The sequence below is a fragment of the Poecile atricapillus genome, chromosome 2 (genome assembly GCF_030490865.1).
Source record: "Poecile atricapillus isolate bPoeAtr1 chromosome 2, bPoeAtr1.hap1, whole genome shotgun sequence".
NCBI lineage: Eukaryota > Metazoa > Chordata > Aves > Passeriformes > Paridae > Poecile > Poecile atricapillus.
The window spans coordinates 33,225,561-33,230,720 of NC_081250.1; the positions used below are offsets into that span (position 1 = coordinate 33,225,561).

The 5,160-nt window shown below is 41.3% G+C and overlaps 1 long non-coding RNA gene across 1 annotated transcript; it reads left to right on the forward strand.

Annotated features, from left to right (window-relative positions):
- The first annotated feature begins 224 nt into the window (after positions 1–224).
- On the forward strand, positions 225–2,507 carry LOC131576659 (uncharacterized). The gene is made up of 3 exons (XR_009277031.1): positions 225–339; positions 868–1,026; positions 2,416–2,507. It is a non-coding gene; the product is annotated as an uncharacterized LOC131576659 (long non-coding RNA).
- Positions 2,508–5,160: the final 2,653 nt, after the last annotated feature.

The following is a 5,160-nucleotide window of genomic DNA, read 5'->3' on the forward strand; positions in this document are numbered from 1 at the left end:
GGGAAGGGGAAGGGGAAGGGGAAGGGGAAGGGGAAGGGGAAGGGGAAGGAAAAGGAAAAGGAAAAGGAAAAGGAAAAGGAAAAGGAAAAGGAAAAGGAAAAGGAAAAGGAAAAGGAAAAGGAAAAGGAAAAGGAAAAGGAAAAGGAAAAGGAAAAGGAAAAGGAAAAGGAAATTATTGAAAATCTTGGAAATTGTACACCACAGCTTAAACATGTATTCACTAAAGACAAAGGAATGGAACAGGATAGCTTGCAGGAAGAATAATGGCACAAAGACATGCCACAGTTCCTGAGAGTTAATGCAAGGAACAGTTGGTGATATGATATCCATCAGTGCAAGGTAAGACAACAAAACCCAAGCCCATATTTAGCTAAAAGATATCTAGAATATCCAGCTTTGAAGAACCATTTTCTGACCCTACATCAAGCAGCTCTCCCTTTTCTATTATGTGTTCCTTTATCTTAATGCATCCAATAAAAAGTACAGCTTTCCATATTAAGTCTTACTTCCTTTTTATTTCCTGTTTCCCTGTGATGTTTCCTGATGCTTTTATCCACATAAATATCACTTAAAGCTTTCTTGATAAGGATTCTTTTATTGGGAGAATTGCAAAAGCAGCAGCAGCCGATGCTAATACCTAGGGTGATCCTAGCCTTCTACATATGAGTAACAAACTCAATTACCTGCCTGCATTTACTGCATGAAGGGAAAAAGGCTCTTCCATCAAGTTCTTCATCTTGAAACAGGGAAAAGAATTATTCTCTTCACTCTGTTGCACATATTACTGTGTTTTCCTCAGTGATGCTCCATTTATCTTAGATGAAGCAGTAACAGGAATCCCTGCTAAGTCCTGATAATTTTTTTCAGAATTTCACAATATTTAAGACCCTCAGCTGCTGGAGGCCATCAGCCAGGACAGAATGGACCTGTCCTAGGGCAGCACTTGCTGGAAGGCAAGTAAGCACACACAGGCAGGACCTACAAAAGCAAAGCAAGCACAACAGGGCTCCTTTTCTGCTGTGGGAGGTACGGTAAGCAAGAACAAGCCCTCAGAAACACTCACTCAGCATAGCTGCCTGTGCAGGATCGTTATAATTCACAATTTGAAAGCCCACACCACTTGGCTAACATCTTCACCTCCATCTTCTTGTACCCTCCCTTCAGGTGTTTATATACATGATTTTGAGATAGCAGGGCTTCTCGTATTAGTACCTGCTAAACTTGAGAGCAGATCAAGGCTGAGTTGGGCCCTAAGTGTACAACACTGACTGTGATTAGCGATGGTCAGCCCCTGAACTGCCATGTGTCATGGACCTTCCCTGAGGCAGCAGCTATGGTTTTAGACTCCAGAAAGACCACCTATAATTCGTTGGGCCCTTGATGCTGGAGTGGGGACATCTTAATTTTGTACTTATCATCAGAAAGCTCCAGAGGAAGGGTCTCTGTAATTCCTTCATTACAATTAGCAATTGCATATTTTCTGTCAATCCCCTACCTTTGTAATACTGAATTGTTCCTTCAGATAGTCAATTAAAACCTGCATTTCCCTGCATGATTCATAATCTCTGTAACACCCAGGAGCTGTGCCTGTGATGGTGACAGCTTACTGTGATCTCTCAGGACACCACATCCTGTCACACATCTGCTGTTTCCATGGTATGCTGGTGGTGTTTAACTTTCAGCTAGCAGATGTGACTCAGTCCAGAGTTGCTGAGAGTCTCTGTTTTTTTCCAAAATCCAAGTGTCATCTAGGCAGACTCTGGGAACCTCCAGACCATCACAAATCTGTTGTTATTCCCAGTGAGTTGTCGTAGGTGCCAAGGAAAACCCAACCAGTGGCAAGGGAAATAGTTTCTTCTGCACATATAAGGTGTTAAATATGAACAAACGTGTTCTGTGTTTCTCCTGAGGAGAGTTTCAGAACCCTGCTGATGCATCACATGTAAAAAAAATATTTGGTTTCAGCAAGGTCTCCACTCAGAAGCAATGCAATACGATCCTTTTACACATTTAATTTCTTCCATTTGGCTTATACTTAAGCAAGGGAATGTGCCCTTTTTGCACATTGAATATCTGGGGGTTTTACTTATGTTTATCAACCCACCTCTTCTGCAATGCAAAAGGAACTTGTCTTCAGACTTGAGCTGGGGAAAGTTTGTCTTCTTCCATCTACTCTTTCCATTTTTCTGCCATGTTTAAAAGAGATTCCTCAGAAAATATGGTCTCTGCCTTTTTGCTGATATCAAAACCTATGTATGCTTCTACCCCATTGATTGCATTTTATTGTGCTATAATTATGCATATTGTATGTGTATTTGAGGCCTATCAACACATTCAGGCTGCATACTGCCACTTTACATAGAAAAGGCGACTGACCTAACTCATATTCTCTAATCAAAGGATTTTCTCTTTCAGCTGCCTTCACTGCCAAAGGAATGATTGTATCACTGTTTCTAGAGCCAAGCCAGATCATGTTCGTGTGGCCATCTCCAAATAAACAAGAAAACCCTTTTTTAACCTGATGGTCCACTCATTTTCTATTATGATACTGTACTCAAGACAGTAACCCTGCTGTCATTTGGTTTTATATGCACATTCCTTACAACATATTGCAAAGTGAGGTGATTTTCCCCCCAAAGCTTTGTCCTGTGCTTTTTGACACAGCTCATGATGGTCAGTATACACTCTGTATAACTCTGCCTGATTTACTTATGCTTTACTACCTCAAACCTCCTGTCTCACCCAATTCTCAATTCTTTATAATCTTCACACTGTGCACACTTTCTGCTCCTCATAAGCCTCATTTTAGACACAGAAGAGCTTTTTTGTCTTTTGTACATATAACATCTCCAAAGCTTGCAGGGAAGCTTGTGTAGAGGGGAGAGTTCAGGTGCTCAGATATCTTCATTGACAATGTGGAACAGCCAGATGCCTCTTCACAGTGACTAAGTGTTCCCTCAGCTTTTCCTCTTCACTGCCCTGGCCTGAAGTGCATGCAAAAGGGGACAGGCAACTCTTCAGTGGGATTTGACAGAAAAAGTAAAAGTCCCTTCTGGCTCACTATAGAGAACCTGTAGTGACTTCACCCTGTGTATGAGCAGACACGGGAGGAGCGATGTGAGCAAGGAGTTCAGATGGTGGATGTCAGTGTCAGCAAAACTCCCTGATCCTTCTCTGATGTTCAGTTTCCAAAAGATGAGCTGCAGTTCTACTCTGAACTTGAAGAGATGTTTGTTATTTAGGTGATGGTGAGTGTGTCTGACTGGACTTGTACTGCTTTTCAGAGCACATATTTACAAGTTTAATATAGACCAATATCTTGGTATAGCTGTCTATTGCTCCTCATCCCAGAGAAGGACACAAGAACTCACAATCATGCCAAAACTGTATTGAAATACAGATCTGAAAAGGAATAACAAGCAAATTTCTGAAAGGTAAACCCACAGGTTAAAATAAACAAGAAAACATTGATGTTCAACTCAACAAAAAGAGACTGGCAATTTACCAGCCCTTTGTGAGCAGCCATCATCCCACATAGGTCAGTAAGCCTTTCATCCCGAGAGCTTCAAATACAACATGTGACTTTAATCCCTGTGACACGGCAAAACAATGTGTACCAAGGAATTTGGCCACTGGCAAGGAGCCTTGCTTTTAGTTAGAGGCCAGTCATTCAAGCAGCATGTGTGGTCTGCAAGTGGCTCTATTCATTATCCCTCTAATTCCTACTGGGTGTGCCTGTGCGGGGCTGTTTGCTGGGCTCATTCCTGGCTCAAACTGGTGAGCATTGTTCCACATCCCCCTGTGCTGAACCACCCTGTCTGGGAGGCTGCAGCCCCTTGCCTTGCAGACCGTGAGAGGACAGCAGGGAGCCCAGACAGACAGACAGACAGTGTTCATCTTGTGGCACCCAGCAGTGTCATCAGGCCTTCAGCTGCCCGAGGGTGCACTCCACTTCCATGGCCCAGCAGGGAGAGGCTCCTCTGCTAGACCTGGAGATCCTTCATAACCCTACAGAAGCAAGGAAAAAGTGCAGTCTGGGGCAGTGGAAAGATTCTGCCTGGGAGAGAGAAGAGAGAGTAAGAAGGTGTCCTGAGGCATCCCTTCAGTGTTTGTATTCCCTTTAGACAGTGTGTGGTAGTGAGAGTAAAGTCTCATACGGAAGGAGATTCCTGTCCATTGCAGCTCTCCTCTTGGGAGCTGCTGCATCTCTGTTTTCCCACCTGTAAAAGAAGCTACCTGTTAACATCTCTGTCCCTGTAGAGCACTTACTTCAGGCATTATTTTTATGAAACTGTATCTTTCTGTCACAACACAAAACAAGATGCTCACATAGGTGATTTTTTTTTTCCTGAGTCAGTTTACCAGTTTTTCAGCATATGTAATACCAGATGCAAGAAATGTACTACTGTAGTTCAGAGTTTTATGCCATTAATGGGATTGTTGCTTACTACTTCATCAAGTAAAACTCGGTTCATCTGTTCTCTGTAAAGATTCACTCAATGTAGTTTAAAAAAAAAACCCAAATAATTTGTGATTTGCATACTTTTCTGTCTAAAGTAAATGGTAGCTAAAACTCCATGCCAATATGTTTGATATTACACTTAGAATTCTGTGTTGCCTTTAGCTATTTTTAATATTAAACTATTAACTATTAACCATTTTTAACATTAACTTTGTTTTCATTTTCTTCTTAGATAATGAATTTTATTTTTTTAAGAGAACTAGAAAGCATGTAGTGATGCTTGGAGACTGCCTTTTTTTTTTTGTTTTGGTTTTTTTTTGTTTTGGTTTTTTTTTGTTTCCTTAACTGGCATATGGCTCTTTTTCTATTAAGGTTTCACACCTCTGGCTGACATACAATCTGTTTGCTAAGAAAATAGGCTTTTATCAGGTTGTGAAAAGTTCCTTACAAAAAGAAAATCCAGTGTATTTTGATATTTTGTAAAACATCTGGAACTTTTTCTTCTCTAAATGCATTGAGGATTTTCTTTCTTAAAGGACAGAAGTCTCCAGGAGGCTCTGAAGGCAATGGGTGGGAGATGCAATGTGTGCTGTAACTACAGAGTTTAGAAACCACAGCAATGTTGCTGAAATTATAAGAGATAAAAGGGAAAGTAGGGGTAAGCCACTAGCACATCCAAAACCAGCTGGCTCCCAACA